We start from the raw sequence: 13,467 nt of genomic DNA on the forward strand, positions 1-13,467 counted from the left end.
ATTGCCGGCGATAGTGACTGTCTGCAAAAGCAAGCTAATATGCATGAAATACACAGGCGTTATAGGTGTTATAGATGTGACAGGTGTTATAGGTGTTGCAGATGTTATAGGTGTTATAGGTGTTATGGGTGCACAGCCTAGAAATAAACGCGTTGAAAGGATCAAAGACTCTATATAGAGATTTATAAGCAAATATTCAGATCTCACCCAAAGGCGTCCCAATGGGGGGGGAAGAGAGGTTCAGCCCGTCGACTGATCCCAGGAGTCAGGAGGTCCTAAGGATGCTGTATGTCCTCGGGATGGTATCTCCCCTGACGATGGTATCTTCCCTAACATCCCCTCTCTCTTGGGCCAATTTATATTATTTTCTATCTTTTAGGTGGAGCTTGAGTGGCTCTAGTCAAGCATATCTTAGTTATGATTGGTGTAAAGTTTTCCCGTCTCCGTTTAAAGTAATAGGCTCCGAGAAATTCAGAGCGCATGCTCAGTGAGGGGTGGTCGCACCTTGGAGGCGGGTAGCTTTTGGGATGGAGGTGTGTTTTGGTAAAGAACACTAGGGTACAGCATTTGTCAAAACGTGACAGGTCTTTGGCTTAGGGTGGCAAAAAGTGCTGCTTTGTGCACAAGAACAATCGAGGTCCCACCTGATCACAGAGCCTAGCCGTGGTGTCTCCACTCCACTCCACGCTCCGTGGTGTTCCTTAGAGCTAGCACACCAAGTTGCCCCAGCGCGATAGCATCTAGGGTTGGGAGCCTAGGGAATGCTCAGATAATGCAGTTATGCCCTACCCTGAAAGCCTCTTCAAAGCTGTACCTTTTCCTTAAAAACGTGAATGTTAGTTTTATTTTCCTAGTTACTTCAGGCATTTACACCACATAATCCACCCCGTGACTATAGTCACTCAAGCTTCACGACAGTTGAAATATGTCGGGGATATCACATACATTCTCGGTTTGAGGTTTATCGAGTGTATGTACATTGTGTAGGGATGCTAAACGTTTCATCATAAACCAGAGTTTAACATACAAACTAATTGTCAGTATAAAACACAATACAGTGAGTATTAGCAGAACAATAACAGGGTGAAGCATCTTGTTGAAGATTCCCTTGGCAGCTGGCGACCATCCAAACAAAGTGTCCCACCAACGGTGTCTCTCATCTCTCTGCACTCTTGTCCATTTTCTCGGACTTGTGTCATCAGCTGCTTCAAGTCCTCATGTACCAGCAATTTCTTCACCAAGGTGAGGTTCATTCCAATAGGAGTAGGCAGCAGTTCATGAAGCAGAATATAATTAGATGCAATAAGTTGATAAGAAGTGACAGGAACTGAGTATTTAAAATCACATCCTAGAATTTTGGTAAAATTGCAAACACAAACATTAGAGTGATTACTGGTATCTACCACTGTATCATCTACGACTATAGAATCACAATGAGTTCTCATACAAACACAACCTTTCCCAATATATATAAGTACAGTTTCAAGGGTTTCATTAGGATGTATCTCAAAGTGGCAAATATTTTGCTCAGTGTCAAGACAAATGTCTTGAGATTCTAGCGTGTTACTTTCACAGATGAAACCTTTTTGTTCACGCACAATGCATGCATTTACATTGTTTGTTTGCCACTTTCCTCCCTTTTGATGGGCCCATACTTTATGCTCTTTAGGATAAAGTATAGTTCCATTATGATTGAGTCCTAATGCAATGATTGGATATACATTGTATATGGTGGCATTACTTATAGTAAGTATAAAGGCAACAATTTTATCATTTTCTGCATAATGGGTAAAGTTGACTAATTGCCACCAAGCTTGAAATTCTTTTTCAAATTCTGAAGCATTATCCCAAATCAATTTTCGAATTTCAGTGGGTAAAGTTCCTCCTTCTCCCTCTCTAATAATAGCTGCTGCTACAGATTGTATCCATAACTGCGCTTGGATACAGCTCAAGGCAAGGGAGGTATTGCCTTGGGCTTTTCCAAGGGCATTTACAATTAATTGATGATCATTTTCCTCAATTTGTTCCCAATGGGGTAAAATATCTGATAGAAGCCATTGATTTGCTCCTAAAGCCAATAAGGATGATTTTATTGGTTGTTCCAATTTCCTTAGGTCATCTGTAGCAGCAGTTATTCTACTCATTAAGACCTCAGCATCAATGCTATTTAATATACCTAATCCTGTCCCTAATAACCCAGTTGCATCCTGTGGCCCTTTTTTAGGGACCAACTAGGGTTAAAGAGAATTTGTTGTTGTCCCACATTTTTAATTATGTAAGGACCTGTATTGAAGATGGAAGGAGTTAGACCAATGGGAGGCTGAGTCGGTTCGTTTTCAAATATCTGCAGGGGCAGAGGCTTCTTATAATTCTGTGCCTCTGTAACCCCAGAGACAGTACACAATTATAGGTTTGGTGAAAGTAAAATTGTACCAGCAATCAAAATTTGGTTCAGTTATTTTAGTTATTTGGCAACCAATTTGTATTGTTTATCCAGACATGGCTTAAAGTTCAGCCATTCTTAGAGAATCATTCCAACTCCATTCATCTTTTGAAAATATTTTGTTTCCATGTAGAACTAAAGTAGAGAGATTTAGGTCCTTTCTGTTTTGAGATGCTCCAGTAACTGTGCTATACTGTGACAATACATGGTTAAATGCCATGGTGAAACACCTCAGCTCCATGCACAGCCACAGTAGCTAAGTTTCCTTTAAGGTCTGTAATTGCATCAAGGTCAGGGTAAAGCATAGCATCATTAATCCAAACTGTTGATTCGTCATCTTCCAGCTGTCCATATACAGTTCGCTCAGGATTCCTGTGAACACAAAAGAAAATAAAATATGCTCGGTTGTATTCAACCGGCAGGGTTAGAAAGAGGGTGAAATAGCAATCTTTGATTTCCCATGCATAGAAATATTTGGGAGTAGTTAGCACTATTGCTACTGTTAGAAACACAGAAGGTTTTCACTATCTCTGCCATGTTTGGAACTGCGGCAGTCAAAGGTGTAGTGTTAGCGTTCAGCTGTCTGTAATCCACTGTAAAATGCCATTGCCTGGTTGGTTTCTTTACCGGCCACACTGGTGAATTGTAAGGTGAATTGGTCTTTTTAATAATGTCTCTTTTTTCCAATTCTGTTACCACCCCGTCAATCCCCATAAGTGCTGCTGCTGACAACAGATATTGCCGATCATTAATGATTTTAGCAGGGGATGAGGGTATGGATGTTTGTAACAGACTCAGTCTCACAGTGCCTGAATCCCTTTGATGTGTCGCGAAACTCCACACAGTTCCATCAGGGAGTTTCCACATACAACCATGCAGTATGTCAAATCCTAAAATATTAGTATATGCAGCACCAACTAATACTTCTACCCTGGTTAATTTTTGTTCCTCTAGCAACCAGAGTGAAATTTTTGCAGTGGGGCATTGTTTTTCCACACCATTGATTCCCGTGAATTTAACCCTGTGTTGACCAGGTGTTATGCTCAGGGTTTGTTCTGTCTCATGTGTAATTACTGACATTTGGGTCCTGGTATCAATAAGAAAATTTACCAATATTTTTGGGGGTTCAACAGGAATGGCAATGATAGGGTCAGAGTGTTCATTAGAGAGCCATTGAACTGCTAATACCTGCCGAGCAGGGTGGCTCATTGCCGTCCCCGGGGATAAGAGTTTTTTTGCTGACACAACTCGCCTCGTTCCCTATTAGGTTTCAATCTCTCTTTGAATTTGGGATATCTGGGATTTTTAGTGTGGATTTGGCGGACTCGCCGAGAGTGGTCTTGGGATTTAATACTGGATGAATTAATCCAGCCCATTCGGTGTCCGTACTTATCTATGTCTTGTACCAATTCACTCCAGGTGGGAATAGGGGAGTTAGGATTTTGCCTACAACCACTATCATCATCCCTACAAGCAGCTAGTATATGATCTTGGGTGTTTGCTACAAACATCTTAAGACAATCAGGGAGTCCATGGATGAGTGGGGTTAACCGAATTGGATCAATAGGAGCTAACATCGGGGATTTCCTTAATTCATCTCTTTCATATATCGCCTGAATGCAGGCTGCTTTCTGTACTGCTACAGCCAGGTCAGCTCCTGGTGTGGTGGTTAAAAATACTCCAGGTCTCCAAAAGCCTCCTACCTCTTCCTCACTCAACATCATTCGATCTCCTCCTTTAAGAGAAACTCGACACACATACTCAACTTCTGATTCCCCTGACCGCCTTGAGAACTTCTCCTGTATTTTAACCAACTCTGCTGGTGGCAATGGAATCGTTCGCACAGTAGTGCGGATTTCATCATTATCATCAACAGCAGTCTCAGTCTTAACCAAAGGTCTCAAGGAAATGGATTGGGGTTCAGAATCAGAAATCTCTTCAACACCATCATCACTGTCAGAACAGAAATCACTGTCCCAGCTTTCAGGTTCTGCATTATGCAGCACTCCACGAATCTGCTTGACCGGAGCACAAGGCTGTACTTTATTTAACAGATGACTAACCCTCTCCAGCAATTGTTTAAGATGATTATTCTCATGCACAAGTTTATCATTTTCACTCACAAGTTTATCATTTTCACTCACAAGTTTATCATTTTCACTCACAAGTTTATCATTTTCACTCACAAGTTTATCATTCTCAATGGAAAGTTTATTATTTTCATCCAAAAGTTTATCCACTCTGATTCCTAATGTTTTTCCCGTCTCCCTTTCAAAGGCCAATGATGACTTAAACACCTCAATCTCTGATTTCAAAGCTGTATGTTCCGCATCAGAGATCAGTTTGGGAGCAGGAGTTTCCTTAGCTTCTTGCTGAGCACAAGACAAACAAGCTCCTAACACAGCACAAATCGCACTTTTACCCTTTCTTAGACCAATCCTTCGTGAAGCCTGACACTGCTCAATGCGCTCCACCACCTTTTCCTCATCTTTCCAAAACTTTTGGGAAAACTCCTTCCCTGCCTGGGAAGGGGCACATTTGTATTTTTGCAGAAGTTTATCCATAGCAATCCTGCCGACTACGCCAATTTTACTGTCGCGTTAAAGGGGTGTAGCTGATTAACCGTCACGGGCCCGTTTGAATTCAGAGTACTGAACCAGTCGGACATTCACCAAAACTGGGGGTCCGCTCGGACATTCACCAAAAACGTAATAACCGCCTGGGGGTCCACTCAGACATTCACCAAAAACGTATTAACCACCTGGGGGTCCGTTCAGACATTCACCAACAATGCGTTAACCGTCTGGGGGTCTGGTTAGATTCAGAACACTGAATTATCACGGATAATCACCCTCACCCAAGTCGCATTAATGAAAGCTATCACAATGCAATCAAGTATGGTTTATTACAGCAACAGATAATCAGGTTCTTTTGGATTGCCGGCGATAGTGACTGTCTGCAAAAGCAAGCTAATATGCATGAAATACACAGGCGTTATAGGTGTTATAGATGTGACAGGTGTTATAGGTGTTGCAGATGTTATAGGTGTTATAGGTGTTATGGGTGCACAGCCTAGAAATAAACGCGTTGAAAGGATCAAAGACTCTATATAGAGATTTATAAGCAAATATTCAGATCTCACCCAAAGGCGTCCCAATGGGGGGGGAAGAGAGGTTCAGCCCGTCGACTGATCCCAGGAGTCAGGAGGTCCTAAGGATGCTGTATGTCCTCGGGATGGTATCTCCCCTGACGATGGTATCTTCCCTAACATCCCCTCTCTCTTGGGCCAATTTATATTATTTTCTATCTTTTAGGTGGAGCTTGAGTGGCTCTAGTCAAGCATATCTTAGTTATGATTGGTGTAAAGTTTTCCCGTCTCCGTTTAAAGTAATAGGCTCCGAGAAATTCAGAGCGCATGCTCAGTGAGGGGTGGTCGCACCTTGGAGGCGGGTAGCTTTTGGGATGGAGGTGTGTTTTGGTAAAGAACACTAGGGTACAGCATTTGTCAAAACGTGACAGGTCTTTGGCTTAGGGTGGCAAAAAGTGCTGCTTTGTGCACAAGAACAATCGAGGTCCCACCTGATCACAGAGCCTAGCCGTGGTGTCTCCACTCCACTCCACGCTCCGTGGTGTTCCTTAGAGCTAGCACACCAAGTTGCCCCAGCGCGATAGCATCTAGGGTTGGGAGCCTAGGGAATGCTCAGATAATGCAGTTATGCCCTACCCTGAAAGCCTCTTCAAAGCTGTACCTTTTCCTTAAAAACGTGAATGTTAGTTTTATTTTCCTAGTTACTTCAGGCATTTACACCACACCAACTTGGGATATTCTATGATTCTATGATTAAATGGCTTCCCGTGGGACTCAGGTGACAGATTTTCCTGTTATGGGGTGCTTCTCCCTTCCCAGTTTCTTTCCAGGACTGTCACTTGACTGGTTTCCAGCTGGTCCAGATGGTTTCACTGTGGACTTTCTGATTGCTGTTGGAGTTATTGCACACTCCACAAGAGCCATGCCTCCAGGGTAGCTGCTATTGTATGCTTAAAGATAGTAACTCTTTTTCTTTCAGACCTAAGGACAATTGCTGTGTCTGCACTGCATCCAGTTGTGCATGAATATAAGATACTATTTTTGTTACTGTACTCTAAGCAAATTACAGATCTTTCAAGCTTGTGTTTATTTTCAAATGGAATTTATTCAGCAATTAGAATTTACTGAGGTAGGAAACACTGAGACCTGTCTCTTGGCTGTAGAGAAAACCTAAAATTACTGGACAAGTTGTTGTTTTTCAAGAAATATACCTGCAAGAGCAAGCTCCTGTATTTCTGTGGGTTTCAGCATAACGACAGTTTACTGTGGAGTAACTGCTTAATGCTTAGTGGCATCTGATTAGAGGCAGGTGTCTGGACATGTATTTATTCTGGGGCAAGTGTGAGGTAATTTAAATTTGCATAACTAGTTGTTTTTCACCTATATCATTGCATGACAGCTTGCTCATATCTCTGAGCCCAAATAGTTGGCCAGAGCCATTTTGTAACACCCAAGCAAGTTAGAATTCAAACAAGGGGCTTTAATTGTGGCACATATACAGTCTCAGAGGCCAGATATGGTATTAACTCTAAAAAGTACCATTCATGTGTGTTTTGTTTGTTTGTTTGTTTGTTTTGGTTCCATTTTCAAAGCTAAGCACAAAGAAAACCTTCTGGACAGGAAAGAGCACTCTGAGATAGTCTCATGGAAAGGAGTTGTTTAATATTGCACATAAACTGATCAGTCTCCACCTCAAAACAGTTTTAATTAATAAATTGCTTAAGACCTCACCCCTAATTTCCACATTGTACTAAATTGATATCGTATCATTCACTTTATATATATAAATATATATATATTTTTCTTTTCAGAAGAGACAGCTCTAAACAGCATAATGACACAAATTGTTTGACTTCTGTGATCATGTTTGTTCTTTCAACTGATTGCACAGGATTAAAAAGTGCCTGTATGGTCTGATTGCAATACATTTCCTTTCAAGAGCAGTGAGATTTCACTTTTGTTAAAAATGTATACACACACAGATAGAAATTGTGCTAACACCTGCAACTTCAATAACTTTGAAAAATAATCAAGTCCTTAAGTCTGCCTTTTGTTTAGAATAAAAATAGCTCATTGATTTATGAAACAACAACAGCAGTAACAAAATTTCAGTAATTGCTTCTGTAGGTAACAGTGATATTTTTTCTGTTCACTATTTATGATGCTGCCATACCGACTTCTTTTACTTTCAGCTTTTACTAAGACACAATAGTCTCTGCTAAGCCTTTGTGATGGCCAAGAGTGAGCTGCTGGTTACACACTGCTCCCAGTTCTCAGATAACTCACACATCCTTCAGCTACAGGTATTGAAACCAGAATCTCAGAAAATGCAATAGAAAACAATTATGCAGTCTTGTGACAACCACAGGCCTTCATTTTTCCTTTTCCTGACCATAGGATTCTCAAAGCGTTCTCAAAGTCTGAGAAGCATACAGACCAAAGTCCAATATTTTTTAGTCAGGAGCATCATTAAATGCCCACTGCCTATAAGCTAGCCTTTGCTGGGAAACACATTTCTTTAGGGTAGTGATTACATTCCCCAGCATGTGATTTGAGTTGATCTTAACAGTGTGAAGCTTGTCCTCTTAGGAGTACAATGCTTTCCAAATTTCCACTGCAAATCCTGGAAAACAGTGTGTTTTTCTCTACTTAAGGGTAGGCTATGGAACAAATCACTTCCTAGCATCCTAAGGATGTAGTTTCATGTTGACATGAACCCGTGGAAAGCTCCTCATCCTCTCTCAACCCTTTCCATCTGCCTCCCTCTGTCATCTGCCTATGCCCTTGCCAACATCTAGTTGTCACCCTCCTCGTGGCATCATCTCCCACGTCTCCTGACCCAAATTGCCAGTCTTTCACTTAGGCTGCTATACCTATGGTTTATCTGACTTGCCTCTTTCACAATGAAACAATTTCTTCAGAAGAAAATACAGAATAGAGGTTCTTCACAAGTCTGTTCATGGGATTAGTTCTTTAGGAGCAAAACATTCCTACTACATGTCTTGTACCAGAGCAACCTCAACAGTGTTAGCTGTCTCCTTAAGCTGTTTCTTACTTCATTTAGAGTCTGCAAGAGAGCTGAAGCTACATACAGCTTTTAGAGCTTTGTAATTTAGTAATTTTTCATTCTTAATTCTGATGTTCTTCAAGACAACTATAAAGAGAAAGAAACCAACAACAGCCAAGAACATGTTAATTGCACCCACCGCTCTATTTCCAGCAAAGGACCCAATGTATCAAGCAACCTAATAAAAATCCCAATTAGTGTGTTATCTCTTTCCAGAAAAAAATGGCAGATAATGTATTCCTTCAAGACTACTGATAACGGTATTAGGACTTTGCCATAATCCCCCATATCCCAGGCTTCCCTTTTTGCCAAGGCTCTCCTGATCCTCCTGATGGAGGAAGCTGATGCTGCTGAAGTGAGGCCACCTACTCTCAGCCCCCTTGGGCTACAGAGGGGCCATTCTGAAGTGACTGGGGAACAGGCAGTAGCTTAGGGATATGAAGTTTGTTATCCTGAAGGAAAAACAAATGTATTTCAAAATATCACAATATTAAACGCATATTAATTAACCAGTGGGGAGGAAAACCTGCCTCCAGCAGGCTGGAGTGAGCTTTCAGTGTACAAGGGGAGTGGAGGACATCGGCCAGGATGCTGTGATCTGGGGCAAGGTTTCACACAGTGTCCATTGGAACAGGAGTGTGAAGTAGACAACAAAAGTTGGAAGTCAAAGCAGCTTCACAAAAGCCAGAGTTGCAACTTTTTTGCAAGCAACCCATACTGACTTTCCAAAATGAAAAGTAAGTCAAAAACTGGGCAGTAGAAACTAAAGAAGGTAGAATATTGCTGGTCCACGTCAATTGTTGCTCTTAATTCTATTTTTAAGTCAGTTTCATGCTATTCTGGTTTCTGACATGTGGTTTTTGAAGTTGTGACCACTGATGCCCTGAGACTGTTGTTAGGTTTGCACCAGGGTCCCAGGCAAGCACAGCAGCACACCCACTGCTAAAGGAAAGCAGAATTCAGTGGTCTGAGCTCAGAGGAACAATTACTTTATGAGCTACATGCAAACACCTTTGGATACCACAATTTTTATTTTATTACCTTTGCATGTCTCTATGGAAGTGTAATACTGACAAGATATCACAGACTGAGAAAAGTTAGGTCATTAATTAAACCTCATTGTAAGATCATTAGAGTTATCAGAGAAGCTTGAGTGTGTTTGGCTACCAGATCAGATGCAACACGAACAGAAATGTTATCTTCATTGCCATTGAAAACCCCAGCCAATAGGAAGATGATGAAGATAGCCCTGCATCTTGCCATTAGAGACAGATGGTTTGAGGAACCTGTATCCTGTTAACAACGTCATCATCTTCTGTATAAGACAGCCAGTCCAGCTGGAACAGTTGCCTCCAATTAAAGTGAGATAGAAAAGCATAGGCAAATGCTTTGTGTAACGAGGCTCAGACAGGAGGTTATCACTGTGATGAAAATATATGTGTTTATGTTTAGCCATCTGAAAATGACCTACACCTTCTCAATCTACCACGACTAAATCATTGAAAAATAAACCCCTGGGATTTAAGAAAGAAGTTATGCAGTTTTACTGCATATAGTATAACATTTATCTACATATCTATGTTGCTTGTTTGCATACAATCTGATTTGTCAGGTTAAATCTGTGATCTAGATTTGAGAAGACATTGTGATAACATGGTAAAAACAGATGAAAGTTACCTTAGCAAATAATTAACTGTAGATTCTGTTATGAATACATTTACGAGGATAACCAGATTACAAAATCGCTGCAATAAAACGTTAAAGTACATAGGCTGGAATCTAATTGAGACACCTGCATGTTTTGTTAATGTCATTTTTTGCTTTCAGATAAGTACTTTGTACTAACTGTTGTGTTATTATGTTGCTAGATCACAAAATCATGCTATAAGCTTAAATGGACCTTGGGCAGAACTTGAACAGTAACAACATTGTAATAGCGTGATTACTGTCCTTAAAATGCAATATTTCACAGCCCTGACAAATGAAATGCCACTATGAACACAGTCAAGAGCTACACTGATTTAGCATGATAAAGTCCATTCCGCTGGGCAATAAAATGGGATTTCCATAAACCTTAAAGAAGGAAGAGATACTGGTTTTATTTAAATCTCTAAAGGTGGTTAAATACATCCAGGGCTTCAGTCCGTGAAATCCACATTACAAAATTGTCATGGTAGCTTATGGACTTACAACTAGGCAAAAACGAAGCTGAGCTGTTGTCTATATTTCTCTAGGGAGAAGTTTTGCCAAGAGACCTATGCAAAAGCCTTGAATTTTCTTTCAGTAAATACTGTTTCACAGCACTGTCTGCGATGTTGTGTAAGTTGGTTTACATGCACCCTAGATCCTAATGGCTATGCACCACTAGACCTTAAAAACTACTTGTCTTCTCCCTCCTTCCCTCTGAAGGTGAACATAGTGGGGAAGAGGTAAAATACCAGAAACTTAATAAATTCCATTTCCTCATTCTTGAATAGTGAGACAGAGAGATTATATTCTGAAACTATCTTTAATAAATATTGCACAGTGTGATAGAATGGGTACTGAGAAACAGTAAGGAGAATGTAAGGAGCCACATAATATCTAAAGTAAGAATTATGTTTCTAGCCAGTTCTTTCATTATTTTTTTCTTTTTCCTCCAATGATATCAACTTGCTTTCTTCTCTAACTTTAAACCATGCATGTTTTTTGTTTGTTTGTTTGTTTTAATAGTTCAAAATAATTGGAAAACATTTATCTGGCAAGAACCAGAGAAAGAGGTGGTGTTGTTTCCTGTAATCTGGGTGAAAGAGATCCCAGATGTGCTGACACATTTGCCCAAAGGTGAAGGCTGAGCTTATCACTGAACACTTTCCCATAGGGGATTTACAGGGAAGACCCCTCAGGGAACAACACCAAGGCAGGAACCACACAACTTCAGAAACTCAACATAGATTTACTTAGAGGAGTTTGCTCAGGTAGCTGTTTTATACCACTGCTGTAATTTGGGATGAAATCATTTTCTAAAAACACTTTCAGATTAGGTTTAGATTTTCCTTTCTACTTTGATTCCTTTTTAGTATAGACTACCTGCAATTTGAAAGCTGCTTTGGACTAGAAAAAAGTATTAGAAAGTATTAAAGCAAGACGTTGAAACTTCTCAACCAAAACATTCTAAATTGGGTGTATTTATCAAATAAAGATCCTCTCCTGTTCCCACTTTCACTCTCAGCAACGTGGCATTTTCAATGGAGAGCATTTCATCAGAAAACACTGACAAATAGAGAGCATTTTTCACTCCTGACAGTGACAGGAGCTAGTGAGTTAACAGGAGACCATACGGGAGTCACTGTTGAAATTTCACAATTGAGACATGCTCAACTATGTTTGTTTGGAAAACCCAAGCAGGTGCTAACATGTCTTTGCACAAATTATTTTGTCACTGTCCTTTGGAACAGAAGGAAAATTGTTGTAGACTCTTGGAGGGGCATGGTCAATGATGCAGGCAATAGGATGGAGATGTGGAATGCAGAAATCTTTCCTTTTAACATCCTCACTGCATTTTCAAGGTTATAGGTGAAGACAGCATATCTCTTGACAAGTTGAATTGCCAGTAAGCAGATTTGGCTTGTTCATTACCATTTAGCAGCATTAAAATTCAAATGCTGCTGGATGCTTTCCAGACGAGACACGATATTTGACCTGAAGACCCCCAGAAAGTTGTTGCTACTTCAGATATTTCTGTCCACTGGAAAATGGCTTAAGATCACCAATTTAAATACTGCCATACAGTCCATGCACTGAACAGATGTCAGAAGATAATTATCCACCTGAACCAGATGGTCACCTAAAAGAAAGACTCCTATTTATTAGTTCATTGAATTTTTTTTTCCTTAATGTTTAATGAGCACAGAAGGAGAAGAAGTGGTAAAATTTAAAGCTCTGGGAGAATCAGGGCTCTCTGATTATGGGAAGTTCTTCAGCTTGGTTCCGTAATGAGGCTATTTTTCCCAGAGATACACAGTAAGATCATTTCTGCAGGACCAGACTGGTGAATAAGCAGATGTTTTTGTTTTGCACTCAGCTTTGAATTAATCTCGCGTACAATGCAATGAGCTGCCAGAATTTCCATGGTTAAGAGCTACGTCCAGCCTGGTTTAGGCAAAGGCAATCTTATATTACTAGTGCAAAAATTTAACTGTACAATGCTTATCACACACTGTGATGACAGTGCCCATTTTGCCCCATACAATGCAAACCCCAAACTCCTCAAGGCTTGTGACCAACAACATCAACACCTTTCACAATTTTAAACTGTGTTTTCATTTCTTAGTTTGAGTAATCAGATTAAAACCTGGATGTGTTTTTTCTTGTTCTCTGTTCAAAAGCAGCACAATGCATACGAGAAGTTTTTCTGCTTTTGGAGCTGAAAAAAGCTATCAGCCAAAACCTTGCTGAAGCAGTACATTTCTGCTGTTGAGGGGCCAAATGTCTTTCCAAGCAAGAGTAAATTATTCATCTTTTATACCCAGGAAGTTACAGTATTTCATAACTGAAAGAAAAAGAAGACTTTTAGTTAAGAGTAAAACCTCAAGGAAGTAGTTGTGATTGCAAGAATAGTGAGAAGAACATGACATTTTCATTATACTTTTTTTTGTTGTTGTTGTTTAAGAACGTGAAGCAGAGAATACGGGCTGGCATATACTGTGAGCACAGGAAATGAAATTTTCATGGTGAAAATGAAGACCAAATTCTATTGAAATTGGATGTGTCAATCCAAATGACATGGAAACTTAAGATGTAATATTAATTAATATTTTTCAGACACTGAGTAATAAAATCATCAACCTGTCTAAATGCCAAAAAAAAAAAAAAAAAAAAAAGGAAAAA

Source organism: Anas acuta, chromosome 3 (genome assembly GCF_963932015.1).
Source record: "Anas acuta chromosome 3, bAnaAcu1.1, whole genome shotgun sequence".
NCBI lineage: Eukaryota > Metazoa > Chordata > Aves > Anseriformes > Anatidae > Anas > Anas acuta.